Source organism: Leptosomus discolor, chromosome 2 (genome assembly GCF_034619465.1).
Source record: "Leptosomus discolor isolate bLepDis1 chromosome 2, bLepDis1.hap2, whole genome shotgun sequence".
Classification (NCBI taxonomy): domain Eukaryota; kingdom Metazoa; phylum Chordata; class Aves; order Leptosomiformes; family Leptosomidae; genus Leptosomus; species Leptosomus discolor.
Window position 1 is genome coordinate 4,166,793 of NC_141392.1, and position 12,225 is coordinate 4,179,017.

Genomic DNA, 12,225 nt, shown 5'->3' on the forward strand with positions numbered 1-12,225 from the left:
AAAAATGGTTTTACCTGCTTCAGTTTCTTTGTGAGAAATAGATCCTAGCTATTCCTTTGCATCCTATGAAATTTCAGGGGTTTTGTCTCCACCAGCCCTCCCAGAAATAAGGGACTATTTGTCCTTGTTTTACTGATCTGATGCACAAAGTCAAAGTGATTTGACTAGTGATGCACAAGGAAATTTGTGATAGAGCAAACAGTTGAATCCAGCATCCATATCCCAGACTATCCTGCTTTCCTGCAACCAGCCATTCCTTAGTGAATGGATTAAGAGGCAGAGTCCTGTTCAGCAGCCATAAAGCTGCATAAAACAACATTAATTGCCAATTTAAACAAGTGAATTACAGAGGCAGAGCTCCACCTGCTTTTTTAATCCCAGACATCCCAAACTCTAGGAAACAAAATGAAAATGCATCTTCACAATTACATCCACTGATAGTGAGAGCTAATTCTGCAAAGAGATCCAGTTCACTGGAAGTTTTGGGCAGAGAATTTATCTGCTTGGCAGAGGACTTGCTTTTCACTGCAAACCCTGTTTGCTACTGTCATAAAGGCGTGACACACAAGATAAGGGTGAGAACGAGCTGAATTTCCTCTCCCTGATCTCCTAACATAGTCAATGTGATGAAGGTTAATTAAAACTGCTGCCACCTGACTGAGGTCAGTATACACCAGCTTCCCTATTTAGTGCTACAGCCACCTGATAAAAAAGCGTAGGTTGGAGGGTCAGTAATCCATATTTGCTAGGGGTACACTTTACTTCTGGGAGAAGAAAGTTAAAAAAAAGGAAAGCTATAAAAGAGAGCTACTGAGAAGTGCAAGTCTGTAGCTATGATCAGAAAAGCTCTCCCAGCTGAACTGTGGAGTGACTAGTGGGGAATTGAGATAAGGTTTGTTTGTGCCGTAGCCTGGTTGTCTGAGCATTGGGATCTTGCTCAAAGCAGCACACAAACATCCTGCTCCTTGCTAAAATGAAGTATCCAGGAAGGGAAGGTGGTAGCAAAATGCCACAGCTGGAAAAAAGATGGAGAAAGTCCAGTTAATGCAAGCCAAAAAATCAAGCTCTGACAGTTATTTGCCACAAGGAGAGAGCTTCCAGTTCAAATCACTGTGGGTCATTTAACCTCAACACTGATCTGTTGATGTTTAAGTAGAACAGAATCCCTTCAGTAGAAGATGAAATATTGGTTCTTAATACGAAGATTGTTGCAGTGTTGCCAGGATCAGTTTCTACATTTACACATGCTGCTGGCCAGTGTTTGCACAATAGACAAAGACTTCCCCCTCATCAACTTAATAGCTTTAAACCTCTCTTATGTAACGTGTAATTCTGCGAAGCATTTTGAAATACAAAATTAAACGTTATGCAAATCAATTAAAATTAAAGACCCTAATCATTTTGCAAAGCTAGCCATCAAAGCTCTTTTTTTGGTGGTTGGTTGCTTGTTTTTTTTCCCCCAATCTTTGAAACTCTGTGCAGAAACTTCAATTAGTGAGGATTCAAGAGCTTTCAGGCAAACAGAAATTCTAAGAAGGAGCACTCAATGGAGTTTCCTTCTCCATCCTCCTGTTGCATCCTGGAAGAGACAGACCCTTTCAGAACTGCAGCAGTGTGGGTCTCCACACACTCTCATAAGCTCTGGAATGAAACAAGCGGTGGTGGTAAGTGGTCCTGTGCCCATCGCTCTAGAGCCATAGGAGAGGGGTGGTACTGTTCTCTCTGCAGGATGTGGCTACCTTTCACCGACCTGAATAAGAGAATGAGAACCTCAGAGTTTTATAAAAGCAAAAAGTATTTTGCTATGATGACAACTTCTGAAAGAAGAAAAAGTTACATGTCCTCACAAGTATGTCAGAAACAGTTTGCATGTCTCCGAGCGATGTTAAGGACTGATTTTTATTGAATTTTCTCTCTTCTATGTATGCTTGTTCTCTTGTGCTCTTTCTCTCTCTTGGGGGATCAATGCAGACTTTTAACAAGGTGAACTTTGAAATAGAAATCACAAAATTATTTTCTGCAGTACTTCAGAAAGGAGAAAAAAAAAAAGAAACTAACATGTACAGAGAAATGACAAGTCACAGTTGTCTAAAGCCTTAGGGGTTTGATGCTTCAGTTGTTTGCATATGAAAATTTTTCACAAACATGTGGGTAGAGAACGACGTATTATTTAAGACAGCAAGAATGTTGGCACGCAATTATCCGCGTGCCAAGAAAATAACTCGGTTGCATACTGAGTTTGGGACAAAAGTCAAGCTGTAAATCTTTCTTAACAAAGTCTCTGATTCAGAATGGGCCCTGATGTACAGGTGCAGTAGCTTTATTCCACCTCTGTTCCCACAACTGTTGTTTATTTGAAGGTCTGGCTATATTTATACAGTGCTTTTTTCACTGTGAGGTCTGAGTGTTTTATAGTAGCTCATCGGGCTGTATCAGTCTCACTTAGTTCATCGTTCTTAATCTCCACTCACATCTGCTGAATTTGCCCTCAGTTACCTTCTTTCTTCTACTCTTTCACACTCTAGCTAAATACTTTTTTCTTTCTCTGCTTGTCAGATCCTCTGTTTGGGATCATTCTGATCTAATCATGCCGCAGTCCCTGATCCTTTACAGCCATGCATAGAGGTTTTCTTTCATAAAATATGTAATTAGTCTTTCTGGCCCCTCCTTCCTCATGAGGCCGGATCTGGGTGTTGGCTCATTCACTGTAAGTTGAGTCCATCAAAGCTGGGCATTGGTGCTCTGTCAGATCACCAACCACTGCCCAGATAGGAACGTCTCCTGGACTGCTGGTTTTGAAGGCTTTGGGAGGGACGTGACTTACTATGATACATTATATTCTAATACACATTTTTTTCAGGTTCTCTTTTTCTGCCTCTGGTCACTAGATGTTTATTTACGTGCAAATGAGATCAGATTTGGGCTCCTCTCTGCTGTCTGCCTCACAAAAGCACCTCTGTCAAATTCATTTGGCAATATAGTCTGTACTCTGTGTGGTCATTGTCAGAACTACTCTGACTTGCTTTTCAGCCTACAAGATGAAAATGTGGACTATATTTATTACTCTTTTTTTTGAGTCACTGTATTTGAGCTGGTATCCAGTTTTAAACCTCACCTAATTCACCTAGAACATGTTTTTCTGCTGAAAACTTGTGTACTTAGTGCACTCTGGAATTCCAGTTATGGAGATATACCAGATTTAATTGGAAAATATTTACTTGATCAATCTGCAAAATACCCTGCTAACATCCAAGTGACCTGGATTCGACTTTTGACTTGGCAATAGATTACCTTTTGTGGCCTTGGGTGACTCCCTTAGTTTACTCTGTCAACTCCTACCTCTCTGCAAGAAGCAGTTTTATTGCCAAAGGTTCACTACCTTCCCAGGACATTGCAAATAAAACACACCACTGAAAATGAGTCTTTGAGATGTTTCTGTGAGGAGGGACTCTGTAATTAGGCAGATAGATGGAGTTAATAATAATTTGCAGACACAAGCAATGGCGTACTGACACTTCCAACAATCTCATACCGTAGCTCATAAAAAAGATTCAAGTCCCACAGTGAGCCACAGAGAGCCTGTGCTGCTTTATCCTGCTAATTTCTGAGAGTCATCCACCTCATCACGACTTGATTTAAAAGAAGAACTGACACATACGATGGTTGGTTTGGAGAAAGGTATGCTAATCACTGACTGGTTTCAGTTTTAAAGGCTGCTGCATGGTTAGAGATTTCATCCCTAGTCAAGAAGATTTAATTGCAGGTGGGACACAGAAACACTCATAAAAGAAGAGCAGAGTCTTAGGGAGTAAAGAACAAATTATGGCGGGTTTTTAAACTTTTTTTCCAGTGTAACATGAGGTCGTTATTAACAACAAGATGGCTCTCAGAGATAGCTGCCTGCAGGAATAGACTGGGGGCTTATCAGACTGCCAAGCTGCAGCATTGGGGATTTTTGAAGTAAGAAGAATGTGTGAGATGCTTGTCCAAATGCTGAGTGAGAAAGCAGGCCCTTGGCAAATAAAGCCAGTGCAATTTTTTAGTGACATAAATCTAGCTCTGGTTAGAAACTGGAACTTCAGTTTTTGCCAAGGAAAACTGTTCTCCTGTCCTGTTCTTTTGATGAGGCCTAGGGCAAGAGCCCTAATAGTGGAGTAAGATGAGGGGAAAAGGGAAAATAAATTCTTCCAGTGTGAAACATCTAAGATGTCTTGTTTTCCTGTTGTCTTTAAGTCAGGGGTGCTTCCTTACACTGTGTTAAGCACATTATCAGTACAAATCAAACACCGCTATTTTTGTGATTAATGCTATAAAGGTCCGTTAAGAAACAGGTTAAAGGGACAAATCTTTCTCAGTCTCACATATAAAAGTTATTGCATGCAGATGCTACTGTGTATGTGTACATCTAAATATTGTTATCATTCTTGGGCTGACTTGCAGTGTTTATGCACAGAAAAACTAACACACAAGTATTATTTACACGTATTAAACTCTCTTCATAGAGATGAGAAGGTTCTCATCTCGTCCTTGACTGAAAGCAGCACTTTACTCAATCAGCGTCACCGGTTTTATGATGAAATTCCACAGGCCAGCTGGATTCTCAGTAGACAGTGGCCTGACCTGCTCCATCACATCCCCAAAGTGTTGTCAAACTGACAGCTGTTACCGAGTTTCTTAAAAACACAAAAAGGTGCTTCTGGAAATTACTGTGAGTTATGTAGGCTGCACTTTTTAATCCCTGTTTAATCCCAGATGAGAAGTTGTGTCTTTCCAAGGCCGCGTCCCTCACCTCACATTGCGTCCAGGAGCTGCTCTGCCGTTGATGGTGGGGATGCTCAGCTGACACCTCTAAATCCCCACTTTAAAAAGACAGCATTACCCAGTGGTTGCACCCTGAGTTCTCTTCCCAGTTTCTCACACCTGTTGTGGCCTTCTCCATTTCACCTCCATACACCCTTCTGTTTAGGTGCTTTTAAATGGGCATAAAGATACTGGCTGTCTTGATAAAACACATTCAATGCTACAGATGAAAAAGTCTTGTTGTTGTCTAAGTAGTTATTTCAGAATTCATTGCTTTTTGTTTCATGTTTTGGTCTCTAGTAGATGAATGTGGTTTCTAATTTTATCTTTATGCCTTCTTCTTTATTGTGGAGGAGTTGTCTCACTCTGACAAATCATTTCCCACCCTTTAAGAAATGGGAACAAATGAGGGTGTTATGGCACCTGAGACTGTGAGTACGCATTTGGATGTGCATGTGCCTGAAAAAAGCTGTGAACGCTTGCTGCACCAGCAGACCTAAAGCAGCAAGCTTTAAAGCTGTTCCATGAACCAAAGCAACTTCAAGGGAGAGAGAGGAAGAGAGAGATGTCTCATATTAAGATAACAAATCTTAACATTGGGCAACGAAGCTGGTGAAAGGCCTGGAGAGCAAGTCTTGTGAGGAGCAGCTGAGGGAACTGGGGTAGTTTAGTCTGGAGAAGAGGAGACTGAGGGGAGACCTCATTGCTTTCTACAAGTACCTGAAAGGAGGGTGTAGTGAGGTGGGTGTTTATCTCTTCTCCCAAGTAACAAGCAATAGGACAAGAGGAAATTGCTTCAAGTTGCGCCAGGGGAGATTTAGATTGGATATTAGGAAAAATTTCTTCCCCTCAAGGGTTGTCAAGCATTGGAACAGGCTGTCCAGGGAAATGGTGGAATCACCATCCCTGGGGGTATTTAAAATATATGTAGATGTGATGCTTAGCCACCTGGCTTAGTGGTGGACTTGGCAACGCTAGGCTAATGGTTGGACTCTATGATCTTAAAGGCCTTTTCCAAACTAAACTATTCTATGATCCTGTGATTCTGTAGGTGCGCACCTGTAAATCCATCTGCTGGTGGAACTGCTCAGAAGCCAACTTTATAACTACAAGCTGTGCTTACATTGTGCTTAGGAAGAAAGGAAATCTTTATTACTCTTTCAACACTTAATTTATGCTATGATCATCCATTTGAGTTAGTATCAGTACTAAGACCTTGATTTTAAAGTAATTTGGAACGTTTTTCTAAAATGTGGTGACTTCTGGCCGCATTTACATAGTGTTCACAATATCTACATTGCAGGAAAAAAGACAAAAATTTTCCAAGAGAACAGGCTAAATCAGTCACTTCAACAGCTAGGAAATGATAGAATTTAAGTTTCCTCTATAATCTTAATAGCTGTCGCTTGAGCTATCTCTGTCCAATGGACTTTAGACTGTCACGTCTCTGATACCATATATCTTCTACCTCGAGGTTCCAGGCTGAAACTCTTCTTCTAGTTCCTTTTTCTAGGCTTTTTCATGAATGTGAGCTACAGCTCTCTGCTGAATGCTCCGTTCCCAACGTCATGTCCTGCCTCTTTCTCACAGTAGCCAGGTCTTTTCCTCTTTTTTTTTTTTTTTGCCAGGCAGTTCCACCCTCTGCAGTATGGCAAAGCTTGCAGGTGCCCCTGAGAGCACTGAGCTGTATACGGGGAAAGTACAGCACACTGTCACTTCAGGGTCTTTTGTGGCCATGCTCTGCTGAGTCTCTATTGACCTATCTCATCCTAGGATTTCCAAAGGCGTAAAACTTACCCGGTGCTGGGTAGTTTTTCTCGGGACTGACAAAAAGCCTATTCCGTAGAACTTCAAATCTGCAAATTTGAAGTGTTATTCCAAATCAAGGGGTAGGAATGGAACTCATCTGAAAGCTCATGAGAAATTAGCAACATATTTTGACCCGTGTTTTGGAATAATTCTTGACTGAAATAATTAACCTGCTAGTTGTACTCAACATATAAAAGTTCAGACCACAATGAAAGCCAAAAATTAGCGTCAAAACCCTGGAAATTTCTTTCTTGGAAAATTATTAAACTTTGACGTTCTGTCTTATCTCTCACTGCTATTAAGTGCTTCCACTCTAAAGTTCAGATTAAAAGCAAATTCTAAAATATTTTGTTTCAGAAATCTTCAGATGACCTTATTGAAGGATTAATTTTGGTAACAGTTAAGTTCTTCATTTCCACTTCATTATTACCACTTTTGTGTATTTCTGTGTCTCTTGACACTAATCCATCTCCCCGGAGGAAACATATGTTAGCTTTCTAATGCTCATTGCAGTAGCGGATATCACTTTAGAAACCCTTATTGTTGCCCTTCATGTCCTTCATCAGATTAAATTCTAGGTTGGTTTTGGCTTTCCCGATCTCATCCACCTCTGCATAGAGTCTCTGTATTCCTGTCAGGGCATCTGGCTCTGCTTCCACCTCCTGTACCTTTCCCTTTTATATTTTGGTTTAGTCAGGAGCTGCTTGTTCATCCACACAGGCCTCCAGCCACTTTATTTGCTTTATTTCCTGCTAATCGGCATGGACCGTTCTTGAGCTTGGAAGAGCTGATCCTTGAAGATTAACCAGCTCTCCTGGACCTCTCTTCTTTCTGGGACAGGTACCCATGGTGTTTCTCCAAGCAGGACCCTGAATAGGCCAAAGTCTGCATTCCTGAGGAGAACTAGCATGTAGTTTGATTTTTGCTATTAACACTGGTTTTACTTGCAGAATGTTTTCTGGAATTCATTTTTAATCGTTAATTAGGAATTGTATTTCCCTATTTAAAAAAATCTTGATGTTTCATTACATTGGGGAAATATTTTGGTTTTGCATATCATTGTAATTATAAAGGTAAGTTTGGCAAGCTAAAATTGCAGGTGTTAGGTTATATAGTTTAGGTGAAAAAAAGCAGTAGTTTTCCATCAAATATGGATTCAGAAATATTTCTGTTTGTCTAGAAGCCCTTTTCAACTTATGAAATATTTCAGTTAAATTTTATTGCCTGGATCTGTTAACTACATTTTTTTCTTCACATAAATATACGTCTTTGGCTTCAGAGAATGGAAGTCAAATACAACTGTCAGATCAGAGAATTCTTCAACAAACACTTGAGCCAGTTACTTTTTTTTTTTTTTTTGAGCCTTGCCAAACTTGGAAGCGTGGGAAACAAGTTCAGTGGGGTTTTGGATTAAAAGATTGTATCGTTATGCTATGGCTGCCACCTTTTCCAGTGTCGTTTGTTCTTTGCAGAAAGATTATGCCTGCTATGGAATTTCCTGCAGAAGTCAAAAAAAAAGTCAGGCTGCAAGGTAAGTGAGAAAAGGTAAGAAAGTTCAAATAAACAAAGGGAAGTAGAGACAGGAGTGAAGCATGGCAAGAAAGAGTATGGAAATACCGCAAAACCTGTGTATCCAGCTGGCCAAAGAAAACTAAATAAAGTAATTGATATGTGCTATCAATGGGCTATTTGCTAGAAATGCTGCAGTTATTTTGCTTTTTTTCCCCTTTAGGTTGCTGAAGTAATAATTACATTTCTGGTTCCAATGCTGGAGATTCTGAAGAGAAGAAATATGTCAGAAATGAGGACAGGAAGAAAGAAAACAGAGAGAGATAAATTTGCATTATGAAGGGAAGGCATTGAAAAAAGCAGAGTCAGTAATTCTAGAGACAGAAAAATATATGTTTTGAGGCACTTCTACTAATACAGTTTTTGTTAAGTTGTTGTTTTCCCCACCTTTATTTTTAAGTAGCATATTTAGCATGATAAATACAATGTGGTCACAGGTTTTTATTCCTCCTCGAAAAATTGTAGGAGTTCTTGGGTTCAGAATAAGGGACAGTGTTCAGTAGTGGAATTATCTAAATTGTCCTCATTGGAGACCCAGGAAAAACACTGTCATACTGTTACTTCACTGGGCCACCACACAGGATGAATTCCTGCTTTTATGGCATGTAACTGCAGTCTTAGCCAGGGATGCTCATGCCTATAGAGAACTCTGTGCACCAGCCAGAGCTCAGCAGCACCAAAACTTGCACAAAGTGACAATAAGGAAGAAATTTGGTTTCAGGCTGGGTACTATTCACCTGGATACAAAGAAATGCTGCGTTTCAGTTTTCAGCTGCCATCCCATGCCCTGGTCCGTTGCTGTTCCCCAGATGCTCTCTCTGTTACTGCTTCAAACTGTCCAAACTGATCAGTCTGTAAGTTAAGCTGCGAAAGCTTGAGCATTCGGTCTGGTTTATCTGAACAAACAATATATCCAGGTATAGGTTATTCATCTATAGAACATAATAATCTTCCTGGTGCCTAAATTTCCTCCTTCAGCCCTTGTAACAATCAAAGAATAATGTGTCTGCTTTATGTGAGACCGTATAGTTACTCAGCTGGGTCTATGGTCATAAATCTGATACTGATACCCCAAACCAGGGCAATCTCTCAACATCACCTATTTCCCAATAATCTCTGGATGATTATGCACTTGGTTTTGTTTCCAAGTGCAGTGCTGTTTTATTTACTCCCTTCCATTTTGAGACGTATGCTTGGTCAAAGTCAATATCTTTAATTGGGAGCCAACTGGATATTTGTCATTTGTTTGCCTGCAGAATTGTCTCTTCCCTGCTTAATATATCCAGCAACACACTTCTTCTATGGTGTTATTTCCTCCACAGATACAGTGGTTTATGTGTGTATCTGGGAATAGTGTTTCCTTTTGATTTATTAACTAAGTGCAAAGGTTTTGCTCCCTTATTGCTGTCTTTGTTCACACAAGTCTTGGCATGTTTCAGCAATTCCAGCTACAGTCCGTTTAGGTCTGTTTTCTTTTGAGTCTTGTTGGTTTCACCTAATTACTTTTGCAATCACTATTTTTAGCTTTCTGACATTAATTTTTACTGAGGTAGTTTGTTCTTTATGTGGTTTTATATCCCGGTTGGTCTCCCAAGTGTAATTTCTCAGCTGTGTGCATTTAGTTTGTTCTTGAGTAATTACAGGAGACCTTAATGAAAGGAATGAAAATATAAACATATGGGTGATGCGTGAGTGGCATCTGAATGATGTGAGTGAGTGCCTGTAAGCATGGTGGGCAATCCAGATGAACATCAGATCGGAACTTTCAAATCTTACTTGGTGCTATGAACTCTTGGTCCTGCATCATAACAAGAGATTGGACTACAGGCTTCCTTGAAATTTGTTGTAAGCCTACTTTGTCTTGTTGTTAATGATCTGCCAAAATGTAAGAGAAACACATCTTTCTATTCTTGTCTCAAAAAGATGCTTTCACAGCTTGCTTTCTTAATGGGCATATAAAATGAAGTCTATTGGCTCTTAGATACATCACTGTTATTTTTCAGCTCCCCAATCTTCCAACTTTTCTCCCTTGCAAAGAGAATACAACAGCTAAAGAACCAATTAATGATATTCACAGCCAGCCAAAGCCCAGAATTGTTTTCCCTCAGCTCCCTTGAAATGCCAGTAATGACACTACACTTAGAGAGTTTGTAGGTTTTGTTTGTTAATGTCAATAAAGCACTTCAAGAATCCTGTGCAATGAATGACAGATATGATGTCTGAAGGCAGATATAAAACAGTTTGTGCCTTAGCAACAAGATTGGGATCTGGATTCTGAGCCCAGCTTCCTCCAATAAAGTTCAGGGTGTTCATGGCCAGGCATTGATTCAGGCTTGTCTTTCTCATCAAGAGAATACCAGGGAAATATAATTTACTATGCGTGGGCCTTGTTTCCCTTGTGAACCCACAGTCACTGCAAACTTTGTTGGCTGAGGAAAGTTAGTGACTCAAAATATTAATGAATCCTTAGACAATGCTTTTGTGTATATATATATATATATTTTTTTTTGGTATATGTATTTTGTATATACTTATAGACAGCAGCACCATACTGGCTTGAGAATATGAAATTCCAGATAGCCAAGCACACAACTTTTATCAGTTCGACTGTTGGTTTGAACCTGCATCCCACTAAACACTATTCATACATTAATATTATATTTTTAGAGGAATATTTCTTGCGTATTTGTCTGTAGCTTCCACTACCTGTTAGACATTTTTCAAATATGAAACCTGTTCCCCCAAAGAACATCCAATATAGAGGATTAAATGGTCTCTAAGCAGAGCTCGGTGGCTGCCAGCAGCCCTAAGTCTTTGAGAGGCAGAATGACTCGGGTGCTGCCTTAGAACGACGCAGAGAGCACCAAACCTGCTGTATGCAAATAACACCATTTCCATGTCTGCTCATCAGCTTCCTGGTAAACAGGAATAAAGTGTGTTGCTTTTGTCACCTGAACGTGCGTGTGAACTTGGTAACATTTTCAATTAGCAAGAAATATTTTCCACAATTTTCTAGTGGTAGGCCAGACCGCTAATTGTGCCTGGGGGCCTCTTGTGCAACGTACCAGCCAAAGAGAAACCTGGAATGATCAGAGGAAGAAGCTGCTAGAAAGGGATTTCTACAGGTGATTAACCTAATGAGCACCAGGATTTTCACATAGACTGTCCGCTTCTTCTGGTGTTAGTGCTTGAAGCTCGTGAGTCTGATTCTTGCAGTTCTGCTCCTCGCTCTCGTAGGTGTGGCTGTTTTTGTTTTAACATTAGGTAGCGCTTTTACTTCTTTTTTTTGACTTGGCTTGCTTCTTTTCAGAATGACAGTAGTATTTACTTACCTTACAGAGTTACTGTGAGCCTTAGTCAAGTATCCCCTGAGCAGGTTGGAGAAGGCTGGACGAAAGCTGCAGCAATTTTCTGGGACTGAAAAGTGTCGAGCAGCGTGGGGTATTTCATATCCCACCTCTTACCTGCCGCTGCGTCACACAAAGAGGTGAGATATTAGCTTGATAGATTAAGAGGTAGCTAGTAAAACTAGACATATTTTCAGACTATTTTTTTTAGTAAATAGGAACTTGGCACAACTCATTTAGAGAGGTTGAAACTACGCAAGCATTTGGCTCTAGCTGGAAGATTCAAGCATCATTAAAAAAATTTAAAGACTCCGTTCAAACTATGGCAAGAGCGTTTCTCTTAGTCCTTTTCACAATTGAACTATTTTCCCTTGTAAATGCCAACCTGTTCTATTTCAACAGTTTAAAAAGCATGTTTTGACTTTTCAGTTTGAAACAATGTTTTTCATTTTGACATGAACATTGGATGCCATGAACTTGGGTCAAAACTATCAGTTGTATATCTGTACGGGCTGTAAGATGTCATATCTTTGTGAATTCAGAGCATGAAAGAGGCTTCACCCTAAGATTTCTATATCCTTTACATCGAGTGGAAATAAAAATAACCTCACAAGGGTCTAACCGTTTGTTAGTACCCTAGATCAACCCAAGATAATCAGCAGTTGGAAGGAAGCTAAAGCAGAAGTTACATGACCGTATT